The sequence below is a fragment of the Schistocerca piceifrons genome, chromosome 7 (assembly GCF_021461385.2).
Source record: "Schistocerca piceifrons isolate TAMUIC-IGC-003096 chromosome 7, iqSchPice1.1, whole genome shotgun sequence".
Classification (NCBI taxonomy): domain Eukaryota; kingdom Metazoa; phylum Arthropoda; class Insecta; order Orthoptera; family Acrididae; genus Schistocerca; species Schistocerca piceifrons.
The window spans coordinates 175,603,872-175,625,577 of NC_060144.1; the positions used below are offsets into that span (position 1 = coordinate 175,603,872).

The 21,706-nt window shown below is 38.7% G+C and overlaps 1 protein-coding gene across 1 annotated transcript in view; it reads right to left on the reverse strand.

Moving 5' to 3' along the window:
• LOC124805093 (N-acetylglucosamine-6-phosphate deacetylase) overlaps positions 1-21,706 on the reverse strand; it is a 101,692-nt gene that overhangs the window by 23,495 nt on the left and 56,491 nt on the right. The window lies entirely within an intron of this gene.

A 21,706-nucleotide genomic window follows, 5' to 3' on the forward strand; every position in this document is an offset into this window, starting at 1 on the left:
CGGTACATCATACCATTACATACCAGTACAATTACTGCTACAAAAGGGGCTCAAGATGGCACCCATTAGGTCCAGAAGGGTTCGAAAGCACAGAATTGCATCCTGCACAGCAGAATAAAGCATGTCCATAGGTATGCTGGCTACCTATCTTTATATGCTGCGCTTCAGATCAGCACATGTGTGAATGTTCCCCTGGTAAAGCCTGTCCTTCAGGTAGTCCCACAACCAAAAATGGGTGTGAGATCAGGTGATCTTGCCGGACAAACATTTGGAAACAATCAGTTGATAATTCGATTGTTTCCAAATGTATTTCGGAGTAGGGGGTGAACTTTGCAAGCAATTTGTGTGGGGCCCATCTTGCATGAAAACTGTTGATGTTAGATGTATGTCTCTTGTGTAGGGCGGGTATGACATGCTGGCGAAGCATACAGCAATAACACTGGCCAGTCACACTGCCCATCTTTGGTCTTTGAGTGCCAACATATTCAAGAAAGACTGGGCCAATGATGAACGTAGCCATGAAGTTGCACCATACAATGACACGTTCACGATACAGAGGAACTTCATCCACAGTGACTGAAGGTGAAGCTCAGCAATTCTGTGTGTTCACCTCACCCTTCAGAGAAAGATGAGCTTCGCCTGTCCACAGGACGGTCCATGGACAGCCCTCGTCAACATCAATCCTTGCGAGAAAGTGGAGAGCAAAGCATACCATTTGAGAATGCCTCAAAACACCTACCGTACAGTGGACATGGGATGTCCAACTCTTGTGACAACACAGCATACACACTGCCTGACGATCAGAAATTGTGCACAGCATTGTCTGCCATAGCAACAGCAATTTTATCGACCTAGCTGTTGCTTCAAAGTTTTTTTACCCATAACCTGACTGCATGTGCTGATAGTATAGCATCATTCCATCTAAGGTTGAAGTTACAATGGTATTCCTATCTAGCAGCAGCAACACTGTCACTGTTTTTTAAAGGCCTTCACAGCGACAGCTCATTCAGGGCCGCTCCAGTGTTCGATCACAGCAAATGGCTTCCATTCCCAAAATATATTACACACATTCAGTATTGTCAATAATACCATTCTGTTTTTAGAGGCTAATTAAGACAATCTGTTTTTCTTCCACAGCATGTACTTATTGAAAAATGGATATTTCAGTACATTCTTCTTGCATATTCAGCACTTCACTGTGTAAAGGGGATAAGTCAAGGTTTGATTAAAGAATATTTTGGAAATATGTTTGATATGTCAGGCTTCAAACAAGTACAGTTAAGCTTCTTGAACACTAAACTAAAGTCTGGAAAAAAATATTGTAAATATTAATTAATTACTGGAAGAGAAAATACATTTTCTTTCATTATCTCAAAAGTTACATTTTTTGTCTTACCTCCTTTTTGCAGTGACCAGTTTAATTATTGTGTCACTTTTTGAGTATGTATATTCTTGGGATTTCAAGAATTAAGTTGATCACAGAACCAATCTGGACTGCCAAAAATAAGAATCTAACAAACATTGAAAGAAACAGGAGATGGCATGTTTCTGTTTGCATGACAATTTCTTAGGCACTACCATATTCTTATAAAGTTAGTTAATAGCACACTTGTCTGACAGAATTCTTACTGTACCACACTATGAGGACAGAACCAGAGGACTTGAGTTACCATAGATTGCTTCTCGCCACACAGAGGAGGCACTGAACAGCAGGCAGGTACATGCATATTACAAGTGTGCTTCTCTGCCACTCAGTGCCTCCCCTATGTTGTGAGTAGCAGTCTGTCAAATGCATATTGTTGTTATTTTTTCAGCCCAAATTTTTTACTGTAAATATAATTAAGATAAATTGCTACTAACCACACACACACACACACACACACACACACACACACACACACACACACACACACACACACAGAGAGAGAGAGAGAGAGAGAGAGAGAGAGAACAAACTTCGTCTCCGGACACCACAGTGTAACTGAGCTGAATAGTGATCTGTGTGGAAGAGACGTAGAGTGGGATGGGGTGGAAAGGCAATGGGATAGCAGGCCAAGAGTGGGGGAAGATCCTATAGTGCTGCCTGTCTAAGTGTGCTGGGACGGGATTGTGGAGACAGGATAGTGGGCTGTTTGGTGCAGCATCAGTAACCTGTGCCCAGACGGGGAACACCACAGGCTAAAGGACGGTTCGGACTATGCAGGTGCAATGGGAAGATATAACCACGTGTGAGGTTGGAGTGGGGCAAGTAAAGGGATAGAAGCAGATGGGGGAGAGTGACTAATGAAGGGTGAGGCCAGGGGGCTTATAGATATGAAGGATATGCTGCAGGAAGTGTACCAGACTGTCTATTTCAGAAAGGCTGGTGTTGGTGGGAAGAATTCTGAGAGTATGGGCTGTGAAGCAATTGGACAGGTTAAACACATTGGGTGTGCTGCATGCTCAACAACTGAGTGGTTGAGCTGCCCCTCTGCCACATTTTGGCAATGGCTATTCATGTGGAGAGACAGCTTGCTAGTGCTCTAATTCACATAGAACCATGCCGTAGTTGCAGTTAAGTTGGAAGACTACACTTTGATAGGGTAGGAAATGCTTCTGACAGAACTGGAGAAGGTGGAAGTGGGAGGACATATGGAACCTCTCTCCACATCAAACCAACCAACCATCAAAAATCCCTCCATTTTGACAGTTTTCATCAGTTCACAGTGTGAAGTCTCTTCTATACAGCCTAACCACCCCCAATTATACAATATGCAATGATAAGCCGTTCCTCTCCAAATTTACCAAGGGTCTCACTTAGGCCTTCATTGCCTGAAAATGTGTTCCCCCTCTTGTCCAGAAACAGATCTCTCATGCCTTATGTCCTCATTCACCCATCACACCCACCATATCTCACACACTCAATGACAGGGCATAAATGAGTGCTTCCTTAATGACTAAATACCACCCAGAACAGGAACAACTGAATTTGTTAGGGTATTGATTATCTCTCATCATGCCCTCTACAACTGGTTCATCCAGTTCCTGAGCATTTAGCTCAACATGGTGTGCTTATCTTCAATGACTGCTTCACAGGCTGTGCCATCACAATTCCTCCTACCAATCTTCACTAGTCCTTGTCCTCCACCTGCCTCTATCCAATTCTCTGCCCCCAATCCAGTCTCACACACACCTTCAATATCCCCAGCACACCTGCATAGTCCATTCACCTTTTCTGCTTTTCTCCTCTCCCTTTCCCTGCCACCACTTTTGACCAAGACATTTGTAAAATCAGTGTAATATATATGGAAAAAAAATTATCTGTGTTATTATATTTCATTTCTGTATGAATAGTTACTGAATAAGTGGATTCTGTAAAAAATGAAATAATTATTTTTCATTTTTATGCTTCTGTAATATTATGTATGCCAATTTTGCAAATAACGTCTGTGGTCGGCAAGTGTGGAAACCGAAGCAGACAATGATAATTAAAAATATAACGAAGATATACACTAGTACAGTAAATCGCTTATAAATAGTGGAGGTTTGGACATTACTATCCCTGTCTTCTTGTAGCCATGAATGTTGTAAGAGCTTGGGACACTAACGCTTAGTTAGCTTTATTTTGTTCTTTTATTGACAAAGACGCCATTGGATATTGACGTATAAAAAAAGGTGTGTACTTTGAATTTTATGTTGATTTTGAATAGACAAAGTCTTAAAAATTCTTGTAATAATTTGTAGCTAGCTTGCCCAGAATTTCATTCCATATTTTTAGCCATTTTCAGTGAATTTAGAATTTTCCATGACACAGTGCTGCGCCACAATTGCGGGAGCCGCTCCCATGGCAAATTCAAGCGATAATTCAATATAATTTGCCGATGACATTGTAATTCTGTCAGAGACAGCAAAAGACTTGGAAGACCAGTTGAATGGAATGGGTGTCTTGAAAGGAGGGTATAAGATGAACATCAACAAAAGCAAAACAAGGATAATGGAATGTAGTCAAATTAAGCTGGGTGATGCTGAGAGAATTAGATTAGGAAATGAGACACTTAAAGTAGTAAAGGAGTTTTGCTATTTGGGGAGCAAAATAACTGATGATGGTCGAAGTAGAGAGGATATAAAATGTAGACTGGCAATGCCGAGGGAAGCGTTTCTGAAGAAGAAAATTTGTTAACATCGAGTATAGGTTTAAGTGTCAGGAAGTCGTTTCTGAAAGTATTTGTATGGAGTGTAGTCATGTATGAAAGTGAAACACAGACGATAAATAGTTTGGACAAGAAGAGAATAGAAGCTTTCGAAATGTGGTGCTACAGAAGAATGCTGAAGATTAGATGGGTAGATCACATAACTAATGAGGAGGTATTGAATAGAATTGGGGAGAAAAGGAGCTTGTGGTACAACTTGACTAGAAGAAGGGATCAGTTGGTAGGACATGTTCCGAGGCATCAAGGGATCGCCAATTTAGTATTTGAGGGCAGCGTGGAGGGTAAAAATCGTAGAGGGAGACCAAGAGATGAATACACTAAGTAGATTCAGAAGGATGTAGGTTGCAGTCGGTACTGGGAGATGAAGAAGCTTGCACAGGATAGAGTAGCATGGAGAGCTGCATCAAACCAGTCTCAGGACTGAAGACCACAACAACAACAACAACAACAACAACAACAACAATTGAATGAAAACAGTTTTCCCGCAACTAAGCGGGCAGGTCATGGTACATTAAAATTATTTCTTTCAGCTTCCCGGAGCCCCCGGGGATCTGCTAGTAAACATCAGTGACGTAAATAATTTACGTAAATCAGAGTTTTAAAACTTTACTTATGTGATAGCAAAGACTGCTGTGTTGAAATCTGGTAGTATGGCTAATAATATTAAAATCAATTTTCATTTTTAGTTTCATGCTCTTGTGTTAGCTGTGGCCATCAATAATGCTGAAATATTAAAAAATCCATTGCAGCTTTTATGTTTGGCAAACACTGCATACTGTAACTTCTGTGCATATAATAAGAGTTAATTTGCAGTGCATTTCAGAGACGACAGAGAAAGACATGTTTAAGTTCGTAATCAGTTACAATAATGATACAGTGTTCCATTTTTAACAAGTCAGATCAGAATTATGAGAACTTAACCTTGCAAATTAAAGATCATACATTCACAGCAGGAAATCTTTTAGTGTTGGGCGTATCCCCACAAAGTTAAAATTTTCAACCACTGAAACCAGTAGCGAGAACTGCATTTTAACTTTTGTGGCATAACAATAATCAACATGTAGTTCACTTACAGTGATATGCAACATAAATTATATATAAAATCGAAGTGCACGAGGAAACGCAACACACTCCAGTCTCATACACATATTTTATCCTCCCACATAATCCTTTCCTCTTCTTTCCCACCCTTGATGGATTCCCCACTTCCACTCCAGCCTCAAATACGCGTTCTATCCCCCTCAACACACTTGCATAGTCCTTTCCCTTAATTGCTCTCCTACCCCCCCCCCCCCTTCCCCACTTCCACTCCAGCCTCAAATACGCGTTCTATCCCCTCAACACACTTGCATAGTCCTTTCCCTTAATTGCTCTCCTACCCCCCCCCCCCCCCCCCCCGCCCCCCGCTGTCAACTCTCAGAATAGTAGATGTGTTGGAATGTAGACAGAAAACAATGAAAACCTGTCAGTTTTTGGACAAATTCTGTAACAAGCTAGAGGGCATGCACATGACCCCCCCCCCCCCCCCCCAAAAACACACACCCCACAGTGGATACATTGTGCCATATGAACAAACAATGCTGGGATTGTAGTTCAGCAGGTGGACTTGGAATAGTATGAAGGATTGTGTTGGATGGAGTAGGTAAAGGAAGAAAGAGGTGGGAAACAGGAGGATGGGTTGGCAAGTCATAGCTGGTGGCTTGCAGGGAGAAAGAAGCTGCGCATAATAGGAATGCTAGAGGGAGAGGCTGCAGATGCACAGCATACGAATGCAGGGGTGCAATACACGGGCACTGTGGCTAGTGAGTTCGTGCAGCACACAATGACAATGATGTGGAGGTATACATTGGGAGGGAGTGACAGGACACGAGGAAGGGGAGACCGTTGGGTAGAGAGTGTGGGTCAATGGGTTAGTGAAGATTGAGGCCAGGAGGATTACAGGAGTGGAGGACGTGTGGTGAAAAAAACTCCCATCTACATAGTTCAGGAAAGTTGGTGCTGGAGGAAAGAATCAAGATGGCACAAGTTGTGAAGCATCCACTGAAATCGAGCATGTTGCAGTCAGCAGTGTGTTCTGCAACTGCATGGCCAACTCTGTTCTTCGCCAGTTTGGCAGTGGCCATTCATTTGAGTGCACAATTGGTTAATGGTCACACCTGCATAAATTGCTTTGTAGAAATTGCAGCAGAGTTGGTATATGACATGGCTGCTTTCACAGGTGGTCCTGCCCCTGATGGGATAGGATTAGAATAGGATGTGCTGAGTGAGTTAATTGGGCAGACTTGTACCTAGGTCTTCAACAGGAATATGAGCCATGTTGCAAGGGCTGGGAGTGGATGTGATATGGGGATAGACAAGGATTTTGCGTAGGTTGAGTGGGTGGCAAAATACCACTTTAGGAATGACGAGGGGGCACTCCTTCACAGTTGGTCTTTGGGGGTGGGTGGAGGGCTAGGTTTGTGTCACAATATAGTGCGGGAAATCTGTTAGTGGACTAGTTTCGGAGGTGGGGGTTGGGCCTGTCTGTGAATGTCTTTGTGATACCTTCAGCATACTGGGCAAGCAAATTCTCATCAATGCAGATATGCTGTTCAACATGCTAAAGGTCTCATAAAGGCATCCAAAGACAGGAAATACCTGCAAACCTAGTCCACAAACAGATTTCCTGCACCATATCCTCACACACCCCCTAACAGAAACAGATCAATTTTAGAGAAGGAATGTTTAAAAATGGAATGAGTTACTGTATTTACCTGATTCTTCTTCTTCTTCTTCTTCTTCTGCTTTTACGGCCTCATTGGACCACTTCAGTCAATCATTTCTGGTCCTCTTCTTTGGTATTTTCCCCTTCCGAGTGGCCCAGTATCTCTTCATTCGTTCCGATGCTTTTCGTCGTTCCTTATCTGTAAATACCCTTTTCATTGTATGTCGTTTGTCAATTTTTGGTTTAAATCTTATTTCTGTGTCCCTCAACTTCTTTAAATTTGGCGTTTTTGTTCTGCAAATCATCCAGAGTTATTTCCAGTTCTTCCATATCCTCTCTTATTTCCTTAAGCCATCCTCCTTGTTGTTTCAAATTCCAGAGTTTCTCAATAATTTTCCTTGATAATCTGGTTCTGGTGTCCTCAGAATGTGACCACAAAAAGAGATCCTTTTCTTTCGTATAGTATCAGTGATGGGCTCCAGTTCTCTGTATACCACTTCATTTGGAACTATCCGCCATTGCCCAGCTTTTTGATATTTCTTATTTATGCATGTTCTAGCAATTCTTCTCTCTACTTTTAAAATTTTGTCAATTCTGTTTTTCTGGGTGACTTTAAAAAGAGTTTCACTTCCGTATGTAACCTCTGGTTGAACCACCGTCTTGTAATGTTTTAATTTTGTTTTAACTGATAGACATTTTTTATTGTACGTAGACCATGTTAGTTTTTGAGCTTTTATCATTTTATTAGTTCTTGCTCGCCATGCAGGTTTCTCGTCCAATTTATGTGTTATAATTTCACCCAGGTATTTAAATTGTTTCACTATTTTAATTTCCCTATTGTTCACTGTGATGTGATCTATTACAAGTGGATCCGTTACCATTATTTCAGTCTTTTCAAATGATATCTGGAGTCCTAATTTTTGTGCTATATTTTGTAAGCTTGTTATTTGTTTTGTGGCTTCCTGAATATTATTAGCTAGTAATGCTAGGTCATCAGCAAATCCCAAGCAATTTAGGTTTATTTTATCTTTCTTAGTTCCAATTTTAATATTCATAGGATTTTCTTTGTACCATTCTCTCATTACATATTCAAGAGCACAATTGAATAGCAATGGTGATAAACAATCTCCCTGTCTCAACCCTGTTTTAATCGTAAATGGTTCAGATATTTCTCCTCTAAATTTTACTTTGGATTTGGTGTTTGTTAAGGTTAACTGTATCATTTTTATTAATTTAGGATGAAGTCCAAAATTCCTTAATATTTTCATCATTGAAGATCTATGGATGCAATCATATGCCTTTTTGAAATCTACAAAGGTTATGACTAGTTGTTTTTGCCTTCTTTTGTAGACATCCATAACTAACTTCAAGGTGATTATCTGTTCTGGGCAGCTTCTCCAGGATCTAAATCCTCCTTGATATTCTCCCAGTTCCAGTTCTAGTTGATCTTTACGGCGGTTGTATAGTATTCTTGACATGATCTTATACGTGCAGTCCAAAAGGGAAATTCCTCTATAGTTGTCTGGATTTGATTTTTCTCCTTTCTTATGTAATGGATGTATTATAGCAGTAGTCCAACTTTCTGATAATTTCTCTTCATTCCAGATTTTTACTATGCATTGGTGTAATGCTATCTTTACTGGTTCTGCTGCATATTTCCAAAGTTCAGCAAACGTTTGATCTTCTCCACTTGCTTTGTAGTTTTTGAGTCCTTTCAAAGCTCTGTAGACCTCATTAATTGTAGGTGGATTTATATTTTCTGCTGGTGTTTTAATTGGGGTTTCTGTGTTTATCTGAAGAAGTTCTGGGGGATCTTCACAATTTAGTAACTTGTTAAATGTTTCTGCCAGAATTTCTGTATTTTTACTATTGCTATGGGCTAGGTTATTACCTTTATCTTTTAACATTAATGTTGGAGGATCATATCTTTGTAACTGTCTGCCAAATATTTTGTAATAGTCTCTTGAGTTTGTTTTTCACTATTTGTTTCTATCATTAGAAGTATATCTTTTAGGTACTGACGTTTAACTCTCCTTATTATTTTTTGTGTTGTCTTCCTTTGTTTTGTGAGTTCCAAATATGATTTTTCTGTTTTTTTTCATTTTGATGCCTTAACCAGGCTTGGTGTCGATCCAACACTGCTTCATCACATTCATCGTTCCACCACTGGTGTTTTTTCCTTGGATTTATAGGGGCAACTTGTTCAGCTATTTGTTTCAATTTGGGAATTATTTCTTCCAGATCATCTGTTATTTTTATATCCCTGGTTTGTGCTTCATAATCCTCATTTTGTATCAGTTTATGAGGGTCATAGGTTCTCTTCTTCTTCTGGTGGGATTTTTTCTTTACTAATGGGGTTAATTTAATTTTAATTTTTATCATGTAATGATCTGATCCGGTATCTGTCCCTCTCAGTACTTTCACATTGTAAATTTCCTTGTGGTAATTCTTATCCATGCAGACATGGTCCAGTTGCCATTCTCCTTTTTTTCCAGTCTGGATGTTTCCAAGTTTTTAGTTTACTTGGTCTTCTCTTAAAATACGTCGACTTTGAGATCATGTCATGGTTTCTGCAAAATTTACCTGATTATAAGATGATATCAATATAATAGAAGGAAACATTCCACGTGGGAAAAATTTTATATAAAAACAAAGATGAGGTGACTTACCGAACGAAAGCGCTGGCAGGTCGATAGACACACAAACAAACACAAACATACACACAAAATTCAAGCTTTCGCAACAAACTGTTGCCTCATCAGGAAAGAGGGAAGGAGAGGGGAAGACGAAAGGAAGTGGGTTTTAAGGGAGAGGGTAAGGAGTCATTCCAATCCCGGGAGCGGAAAGACTTACCTTAGGGGGAAATGTCTGCTTGTGTCTGTATGTGTGGATGGATATGTGCGTGTGTGCAAGTGTATACCTGTCCTTTTTTCCCCCTAAGGTAAGTCTTTCCGCTCCCGGGATTGGAATGACTCCTTACCCTCTCCCTTAAAACCCACTTCCTTTCGTCTTCCCCTCTCCTTCCCCCTTTCCTGATGAGGCAACAGTTTGTTGCGAAAGCTTGAATTTTGTGTGTATGTTTGTGTTTGTTTGTGTGCCTATCGACCTGCCAGCGCTTTCGTTCGGTAAGTCACCTCATCTTTGTTTTTATATAAAATGATTATAAGATGAGGTTTTTCCCAAATTTGTCATTCAAAAAACATGGAATCATTTTACATTTGCAGATTAAACTATTGCTGCTGAGGTCAACGTGTTTACAGTGTTTGATAGATTAACACAGGGGTCATCTTACACTTACAGTTCAAGCTTGGGCTATTGAGGTTTCATTCAAATCTATTTTGAGGAGTTCCAAAGGTTAGGGTTTAGCATACAATACTTTCATTCGAATACACTCAAGATTTCCCGATATGCCAAAGCACTCGCTAGTATCAATCTTGCTCGAACAATCACATGACATTTGATTTGCGTTGCTAGTGCAACAGACATGTAATAAATTATGAACCACCTACTATGACAATCCAATTCCCTGCATATAAAATTAACAATTTTGTGAAAAACAAGAGGAAATAGCATTAAATTCTATCAACTTCCAAACTTTTGTTGTATTTAAACAGGTTTGCAATAAAAATTTCTTACAGGTATGGATACTGTACACACACATTTTTACGTAAAGGTAACACTCAAAGGCAAAAAACTTGCCCTCAAAATCCATTACTTGATTCTGAACCCAAATAAATATTTTATTTGGTTATGAGAAACAAATGACTCACAAAGTGAGTTGCAAATGAGAAATTTTGTTGCTGTTCACATATTAGAACTCTGGGGATAAATGTTATCATTTTTTAATCAGCCTTACAACAAGATGGTGACATTCAAATGAAACGAGAAAGAAAATCAATCCAGAATTAAAAGTGTAACAAATGAAGCAAATTAGACTATACTGACTGCAGTCATTATCACAAGAATAAAATACAGTGGCAAGACCCATTTTGGAGATAGTCCAATAAACTTCACTAGATAACAGAACAAGCGAAAGTTCGAGAATTGGACTGAATCGTGATTATGATCTCTTATTTATGTATTAGTTACTGTTGTTACATATTACCTTCACCCTAAAAGACACTGCCACCTGTGTTTCACTGTTGCTCAACATTACAGAAGGCCTGGAGGTGCAACAGTGACACTAGCTTGGCTGAAAACTATCATGGAGGTGGGGAGGGGAGTGGTGACTGGGCAACAAATATCATCTGGAAATCAATATTGCGTACTTTGGCTTTTTATGAATATTTTTAAACTGCAGTTTGCCTGAATCCATATGTACTTGGAATCAAACTGACTTTAAAACTGGACAAATACTCCATAATAGCATACATTTCTGAAGGAGATGGTAAAAATCTAGATTGGAGCAGTGGCATACTTACATGTTTCCATCAGCACTGTTGTTGATGCTCACTTTCAGGTATGATGAGAACAATAGAGGGTGTGTCAGCTGCTGTTCTACACAGCCAATGAGAGAATGGTGGGCAGAGGATATGTTTTTGTAGCTAAAGACATTGAAATATTCTCACGTCACTACAGAAGCAAGATATACTATGTGTCTGGCAAAAAAGAAATCACAATGTATTCAGAAGAAACAACCAAATATCTGTGACAACGAAGATACAAATTTCACAGCTGCCCTGTCAGGATGAATATTAAAAATAATGGTACCACACACGACAGGCTAAACAAAAATGATAATGAAGATAAAAATTAATGTAAACAATGTTTTTGTTTGTTTTGTTCCTCCTCGAATTATCAGATCATAGACAGTCAATAAATGGTAAGTTTAGAGTAGGGTAATGTTGACTTTTTAGGCAATTTTAACTAGTGAGAATATGTTCAAAAATAAATTTTTCTCACATAGCCTCTTTAAAAAAAAAAAAAAAAAAAAAAAGTCATCTCATACTCAGATAAATATGGTACCTATGGATGACAAGCCCATCTAATCATGAATGACATTTGCAAAACGAACTGAAAACAATGATAAACCTGCAGACATTTGCCAACTGTCTGAACAATCCCTTTGACTACTGCTGAGATCGAGATATTTTTAAAATGCACAACAATTAAGACCATCTTGAGTGCATTAGCAATGCTCTCAATAGAAAAGAACATAATTCAAAGCTTACTTTAATTTCAGTGAAAACATTGGTATTGATTAATTTGCTTCAAAGGAAGGCATAGGAAGAGACTTGGCATGCCAATATTGTTGTAGGCAAATTCATTTCACTTGTACTTATATTTTTTAATAAAATGATATATGTTTTGCATGAACTTGATAATGATTTTCATATGCACACATGAATCTGATGTTGCATGTAAACTTCTGGTTGTAATAGTCGTGGGCCACCTCTGCTTAGCAAACAGTTAAATTATCTGCAGTTACTTCTTTTCATTCCTGAACTGTTTTCTAAGCTGCTTTATATTTCAGAATTAGTCTTTCACTCTGCTGCATAGCATGCACAGTTTTTGAAACTTTCTGGTATATCAGAACAACATGTCAGACTGGGACTTTGTGGGAAATATCCTTCCTTCCTTTAGTGCTAGCCACATGAGGTATGCAGGAGAACTTCTGTGAAATTATAAGGTAGGACAGAGTTACTAGAGGAAGTGAAGCTGTGAGGATAAGTCCTGAGCCATGCTTGGATAGCTCAATCAGTAAGGGCATAACCAGCGGCGAAAGGCAAAGTTGTGGATTCAGGCACTCCTCCGGTGTGTAGTTTTGTCTTACTGGACTGAGAAATATGGTAGCTGACTTACTTCATTACAGAAATGATCCATTCTCTACAGGCCTTTTTTAAATCTTTGTTTCCATGTCTCTGGTGACTATCAGTGCAGGATATGTGATAACATATTTGGAGTAGAAAGATTACACGATTCAAGTAAGGTGTGTACAAGTCAGATACACTTCTGTTTTGTCACAGCATGTTTAAATGATAACTTCTTGTAATCCCTATCCATAGTCTATAAATTCTTTAAACAATGCCATTTTCTGTTTTGGCTATAATTTTTTTATTGTGCTATTGCAGCTTTGGCCTATGTAAAATTATCAAGCAATTATAAACATATAATACAAAGAACCATGAGAAAGGAATAGGAGAACAACAGTATGTACAAGAAAATTTGCAGTTCACTAAAATTCACATGCTTACAAAATTTGATGTGATGTTATAGGAAACAAAAAAGGGATTAAAAATAAGAATGCTATTGTAGAGGTGTCCCTCCTTGACAGTGGGTGAATAAGTTATAGGAAAAATATGTCAGATATTGTGCCACAGATATAAACAGCATATGTGCACAGAGTGCCATTGCAGTGAGAATACTTAAAATAGAGTCAATAGTTGTTATTACTAACAAAGGGGGGGGGGGGGGGCAGGAGGGGAATGTATACACATAAAACAAACATTAGTTTATCAATATAAAAAATATGTGGGTAAATTAACATAGTTTAAAACTAAAGAGGGACTGCTACTATACTAAACCATTGTAAATTCTACTACTACTACTACTACAAATTTATTCAAACGAAGTTATATTTTACAGTTTATGCTTTATGCATTAGTTAATAGCACTTATTAGATCTCCAATGGTATGTTACATACCAAATCATGTACCAAATATCCTGTTTTATACCCTACTGCAATTGTAAATTTTATGGTGTTTAGTAATCTATGGTTAATTAACTTATGGTCAGCCTTTAGTGCATAATATGAGATTAAAAATGAAGAACTTTCATATAAAATTAGGCTGGCAAGCAGAATGTACAGAACATATTCATCAAAATACTAAAGAAAACAACTGAAGAAATTATGATGATACAACTTAGTGGAGATTTCAATAAAACTATAACTGTATTGGTCAAGGAGTATAAAACATCGGGCTGAAATAGGTTTGTCTGTCTGTGTGTGTGTGTGTGTGTGTGTGTGTGTCTATATATATATATATATATATATATAATATAGTTATAATAGAGGGAAACATTCCACGTAGGAAATATATATCTAAAAACAAAGATGATGTGACTTACCAAATGAAAGTGCTGGCAGGTCGACAGACACACAAACAAACACAAACATACACACAAAATTCAAGCTTTCGCAACAAACTGTTGCCTCATCAGGAAAGAGGGAAGGAGAGGGGAAGACGAAAGGAAGTGGGTTTTAAAGGAGAGGGTAAGGAGTCATTCCAATCCCGGGAGCGGAAAGACTTACCTTAGGGGGAAAAAAGGACAGGTATACACTCGCACACACGCACATATCCATCCACACATACAGACACAAGCAGACATATGTCTGCTTGTGTCTGTATGTGTGGATGGATATGTGCGTGTGTGCGAGTGTATACCTGTCCTTTTTTCCCCCTAAGGTAAGTCTTTCCGCTCCCGGGATTGGAATGACTCCTTACCCTCTCCTTTAAAACCCACTTCCTTTCGTCTTCCCCTCTCCTTCCCTCTTTCCTGATGAGGCAACAGTTTGTTGCGAAAGCTTGAATTTTGTGTGTATGTTTGTGTTTGTTTGTGTGTCTGTCGACCTGCCAGCACTTTCATTTGGTAAGTCACATCATCTTTGTTTTTAGATATATATATATATATATATATATATATATATATATATATATATATATATATAGAGAGAGAGAGAGAGAGAGAGGGAGATGAGGTGACTTACCGAACAAAAGCGCTGGCAGGTCGATAGACACACAAACATACACACAAAATTCAAGCTTTCGCAACAAACTGTTGCCTCATCAGGAAAGAGGGAAGGAGAGGGGAAGACGAAAGGAAGTGGGTTTTAAGGGAGAGGGTAAGGAGTCATTCCAATCCCGGGAGCGGAAAGACTTACCTTAGGGGGAAAAAAGGACAGGTATACACTCGCACACACGCACATATCCATCCACACATACAGACACAAGCAGACATATTTAAAGACAAAGAGTTTGGGCAGAGATGTCAGTCGAGGCAGAAGTGTAGAGGCAAAGAAGTTGTTGAAAGACAGGTGAGGTATGAGTGGCGGCAACTTGAAATTAGCGGAGATTGAGGCCTGGCGGATGACGAGAAGAGAGGATATACTGAAGGGCAAGTTCCCATCTCCGGAGTTCGGATAGGTTGGTGTTGGTGGGAAGTATCCAGATAACCCGGACGGTGTAACACTGTGCCAAGATGTGCTGGCTGTGCACCAAGGCATGTTTAGCCACAGGGTGATCCTCATTACCAACAAACACTGTCTGCCTGTGTCCATTCATGCGAATGGACAGTTTGTTGCTGGTCATTCCCACATAGAATGCATCACAGTGTAGGCAGGTCAGTTGGTAAATCACGTGGGTGCTTTCACACGTGGCTCTGCCTCTGATCGTGTACACCTTCCGGGTTACAGGACTGGAGTAGGTGGTGGTGGGAGGGTGCATGGGACAGGTTTTGCATCGGGGGCGGTTACAAGGATAGGAGCCAGAGGGTAGGGAAGGTGGTTTGGGGATTTCATAGGGATGAACTAACAGGTTACGAAGGTTAGGTGGACGGCGGAAAGACACTCTTGGCGGAGTGGGGAGGATTTAATGAAGGATGGATCTCATTTCAGGGCAGGATTTGAGGAAGTTCCTTCAGTATATCCTCTCTTCTCGTCATCCGCCAGGCCTCAATCTCCGCTAATTTCAAGTTGCCGCCACTCATACCTCACCTGTCTTTCAACAACTTCTTTGCCTCTACACTTCTGCCTCGACTGACATCTCTGCCCAAACTCTTTGTCTTTAAATATGTCTGCTTGTGTCTGTATGTGTGGATGGATATGTGCGTGTGTGCGAGTGTATACCTGTCCTTTTTTCCCCCTAAGGTAAGTCTTTCCGCTCCCGGGATTGGAATGACTCCTTACCCTCTCCCTTAAAACCCACTTCCTTTCGTCTTCCCCTCTCCTTCCCTCTTTCCTGATGAGGCAACAGTTTGTTGCGAAAGCTTGAATTTTGTGTGTATGTTTGTGTGTCTATCGACCTGCCAGCGCTTTTGTTCGGTAAGTCACCTCATCTTTGTTTTTATATATAATTTTTCCCACGTGGAATGTTTCCTTCCATTTGAGCAATAACAGGAGTAAAAGATATTATAGAATGGGTTAAGGCTCTAAAATGGCAATGGGCAGGACATATTGCACAAACAAAGGATGGAAGATGGACAAAATCAGTTTTAGAGTGGAATCCCACAGGAAAATAAAGACCAGCAGCGAGACCACCTGATCGCTGGGATAGGGAACTCAGGAAGGTTGTGGGCTTCAACTGGCAGAAGGCAGCAGAGGACAGAGATGCATGGAAACATCTCTTAAAAATGTATTTAATAACTTAAAGAGGCTACATCTTGTATAGATTGAATTAGCTGAATAATAAATAAATAAATAAATTCAGTAAAGGCAGTTGTAAGCGTAAGAAACAAATATCGAAAACTTTGTTTAGTGGCCCATCAGGGGCAGTAGCAGAGGGGGGGGGGGGGGGGGGAGGAGGGGGGGGAGGAGGGGGGTCTATGGCCCCCCACCCCCACCCAAATGGAGTATCATATTACACTAGATAAAATGGCTTCAGAAATCAGTGTATACAGCACTTCAACAGATTCAACCTTTTTTTTTTATAATTATATAGCAATATGGGTTGCAACATATTTCAAACATATTTTAACAAAAGAATAAGAGCAGCAAATATCTTACTATTTAAACCAATAAATAACATTAAACTTAAAATGGGCATCTTATTATTTATTAACATACAGTGGATGTATATTAACATACGAGTACCACTTACAATAATCAAGAAAGTTAAATCTGCCAGGTATGCCTACCAACACTTAAATTGCTGACCCCAGACAAAAACTTTGAAATCGCTGGACATCTGGGTCAAATTGTATTATTTTCCTGGGTGTACACATTCTGTAGACATGTTTTTACCCTGAGCTCCAAAACAGTTACCAAAAACTACTTTAAGCAACACCAAATTTTACCAGTTTGTCGGTGGAGGACCCCAACTTTCCTTTTGTTAAGTGATATTCCATTCCCCCAACCCCACCATCATTAGCCACCCCCTTGACCAACTTCTAGAATCGCCCCTGTGGCCCATTCTACCTGACTGTGGGACCCCGCTCAATGATCTTTATGTGAAATGTGTTGCAATGGAATGTTTTAACTGCCTCATTTTGCAGGTTCTATTGGTTGTTCGCAGGTTCTATTGGTTGTTGATGACCTACCTTAAACCTAATCAATTTTAGGAACATGCCATCATAGTCAGAGCACAAAGGTTAAACAACATTTAAAAATCACAATTTCTTTGTAAATACTTGAGGTAACATTATCCAGACACACAATCTGCCTGGTAAGTTTATTGTTAAGGCAAAAGAAAGGTTTGAATTTAGAGGATCTAACAGATGACTAGTTTTTGAAACTTTTTACCATCACATCAGTATTGATACTATCAAAAATTAAAATTTTATGTCTCTTATATCTAAGTAAATATAATTTACAGATTAAGCATAGGTTTCGCATAAACTGTTACAACAGTTTAGGGGCACAGTACATTGACAATAATGCCTATGGCATTAAACTTACGGTTAATGTCACTTAAATAGTATGGACACACTACAATTGTGTGTGTTTGATCTAAATAACCCATTAAAAGTTTAAAGCCAACTGAAGTGTGTTCATGTTTCTTAAATCAGAGCTCATTAGGTATATCACACTGTAGCACCTATAAAAGTAGTTCAAGTCCCAGAAGTTTATTTCGCACAGGGAAGATGAGAATCAGTAACTAACTCATTGGCTAAATTTCCAATGAAAGTAGACTGCTTAGCCAACATCTTTACAATTTTGCCTAAAAGAGAAGCACAAATTTAAGACTATAGATAGCTTTCTAGGACTTTGACTTATGACATCTCACTTTTGCAATTGCATTAAGTAAGATTACTTTCCTAAAGTAATTAAATGGTGACAATGTCTAGTGTGATGGTCCCTTTAGATATACTTGCAATTATGAGCAACACAATACTGCAATGAGCACAGAGTGCTTTCCATTTAATATCAGTTTTAAATAACATCAAACCATATTGATTTGGTGTACTCACTATTATGGTATTTGAATGTGTAAGGCTTGCTCGTTTCTCCTGAGGCCAGAAGATGCAACAGATACTTAAATTTTGCTCACATCATTTGATTCCACAATTATTACAACAAAATCTTCAGTGACACACACACACACACACACACACACACACACACATTCCAGGCTCCAGAAATTCATCTACTTCCAACTTTGTTAAGTCATACAACACTGGATGTAATACACTTGCAAGATCACAACCATACCTGTTTGGGAGCATAACTTATCTTTTAGTACAGACTTTGAAATAGGATTCCTTTCTTCCTTCCTATCCCCCCCCCCCCTTCCGCCCCCTCATCCTCCCCCTCCCCCTCCCTCTAATTCAACCTACTGAATTTTTTTGCATTTTATCTGTTAAGAAGACTTTTCCAATATCAATTAACACTATTGTTTCAACATTTTTCAATTTAGTGTTACCATTGTCTTTTAGCTTCTAGGTGCAAATCTTTCTCCTTGAAATAGTTTCCCATCATCTATCAACATTGCAAGTTTGCTTCAGCATTGTTATTACAATTAGTATTGTTATAACAGATCTTGTAATGATACTAAATGCGTTTGGTAGCTTGAGTCAAAGAGACATTGCCATTTCTGCTTTGTCTTTGCTCTGTTGAGATTGCTGTTGGTGGACGGCATACATAGCCACACAGCCACAATGCACAGGGCTGCTTAAGCCATACAAGGAACTGCTGACTGCGTCACTCAGTTTGCTACAGTCAGGGCAACATATTCAAGAACAAATGCCCCATGTACAACTGAAGTTCCCGGAAATCTGGCCCCCGAATATTATGTGAATGAGGAACCAGCAGTAATGAGACCATGACTGGCAAACTTAGTGATTTTGGCTAAACTTGTATGGAAGTTGTCACTATGAAATGCCACATATGAAATGGAAAGAAAGTTTCAGCCATTCAGAAGCAGTATTGTCAAAAATTGCTAGATATGGTGGACACTCATGAAAAGAAAGGAAACTAGTGATATGGCAGGTGGCCCATGAAAAGAGTGGACATTCAGTTTGGAGTAGCAGAAGAAGAAATTTTTGGTACAAGCTGCAGCAGGCGAGCGAAATGTACGGATGGGAAGTGGCATGATGCAACTTCTTGACGTTCATCAACACTGATTGCAGCTGAAAGAGAGCAAGACGGAATCTTCCATCTGCTCTTATTGCAAATCTACTAATAATTAATTTTTTTTATTTGATTTGTTTTTCAGTTTCCATACACTTTCTAAGTAGTATACTTGTGTAAGGCACTCAAATATTTCAAAATTTTAACTAAACTTTTCCCCACTTACATTCATTACTCAAAGCATTATTTTTAACATACTGATTCCTATGATAAATCTAATTTGCTGGAAAATCTATTAAACAAAAGATATGATGAATAAAACCTTTTACCACAGTTCGACTTGGCAATTTCCATGTGAGACAGTACATATTTATGGACAGTAATACAGCTAATTAGAAAAATGGCATTACACTTTTCAGTAACTTATTTCAATTTAACTTTCCAGTGACTTATTTCAATTTCTGTGAAACTAATTAACTTATGAGATAATTAACATTATATTTCTGTACTGTCAATTTTGCTTCTGTGATTGTCAGATTCTGACCTTTACCATTATACTTTTGTTGACCTAATTTTTATGCAGAAGATGACATACTTCACTAATTGATTATGTCATAAATTAATTTTGCACAATTTTCTGTAATTTTCAATATGGCACTTGTACTCATAAATAAGAGTATTCCTAACACAGATGCATAAAATGATTTTGTAAACTTTTCTAATTTCCTACACACCATACATTTCATAAACAAAATTACTGATAACACTCAACAGTCCATTCTCAGTGGTAAAAATCTACCTAGTCATTTTTCAAATGAGTATGTAGTATCCACAATTGCAAATTTTTATACACAAGTCTTTAATATGTCGAACACGACTGAAAATTTTCAGTCTGAGCTCAGATATAGCAATGGTAACACCTGTGTGCAAAAAAGTCCACAGTCAGGAAGTAAACGTGTAACATCTGTGCAAAAATACATTGAGTGAGTCCCAGCCGAGTGAGTCAATGAGCAAAACCTATTTTGAAAGGATCTGGATACCTGCTAGTACCCACCCAAAAGCCATGTGAGACCCCAAGAAACCACATGTATGTTCTATCTCTACAATGTGGATGATTTATCATGTTGACATTCATACAACTATTCAGTATTCACGAAGTTAAATGTTATCATTTCTATGAAAAGCATAGAACTGTGTATATATGACCAGCAAATGTGTTTGGAATAATGGATGTACTTTCGTGAAGCCTTTTTAACAGATGAATGTGTTTTACTTCATACTGCTAACGTGATTTGCACATCATGTTCAGTCAACTTGAGGACTGAATCAAAACTTGAATGTGTGCACTGTTTAAATGATTTACAACCACTGTGTTCTGCAAATATTGTGTTCAGACAGCGATTGCATTTGTCACTGTGATACTGAGTCGTAGGAAAGTGCGGGTGTCTTATTGCAAAGAAACATTTGATAAGCAACCAAACTGGCCACTGCAGTGTTTTTGGTTGTAATAAAAGTGAAAAAAGCCATGTTACTTGGAAATCTGGGTAGCACATCTCACTGGCACCATTTTTAGAAATCAATTTATAGCTATTCTACAAGACTTTGATCACTAAGACTCCGGGGGCATAATTGAACAAAGCATCAGGCACTTTCTCGAATGGTGCTGCCATGTGAGGACGTCTACCTGCAACTACTTCTCACGTGTAAGGGCAGTGATACATGGTAAAATTTATAAACTTGTGGACAGTGAAGTTAATATCAAAAGTTACATTCGAATGTGTGACCTGGAGGTCACAATAGCAGTAAACATCTTATATGAGACAAATTACAAAAAACTGTGCTGAGGTAGAGAATACAACAGTGCACAAAACATTAATGATAATAGATTAATTGACATGTTGCAACAACAGATAGTAAATGGATGCTGCCATAATGAATTCACATTTGTCAATCAATGAGAAGCTGAGGGTACCAATGCCTCCTTCAATGATAAAACAGCCAATCAGCAGAGTCCAGCAGTAAACAACATGGTGAGCTGACACAACAATTATGTGGAGGAGCAGTATGCAGACAGCAGTAACAAATGGCAGCAGCAACCAATGCGGGAACAGTTTAAGTTAAAGTGTTATTGTTTACTAAGTATGATCAACTGTTTGCCTATATGAGTGACAATGAAAGAAAACACAGTGTTAAAGTGTTAAACATTAAAAGTGAACCTTTTGAAAACAGTATGTTTGAGTACAGGGATCAAGAACTACATTTTGGAAGGGAACAAAAGTAGTAATTAAAAGTGAACTTGATGATGATAGGGGGTGAAATTACAAGAAATATCTTCTGTAGTGAATGTGCTGACAGCGAGGTGAGTGATGAAAGATCTAGGGCATCATTTCTAAACATTCAAGTGTTAATCATGGTGAATGTGTCAGAGATTCACAAAAATGTTCACTGAAGTGAGTAAAAACATGTGTAGTAAAAGAGCCATCAGTAGTTCTGTGGTAGAAATGAATAAGAATGGTAGTGACATCAAAAGAAATTTAAAAATGATATTCATAGTCTGTGTTTAAAACTAGAGTTTGTGTAATTAATGT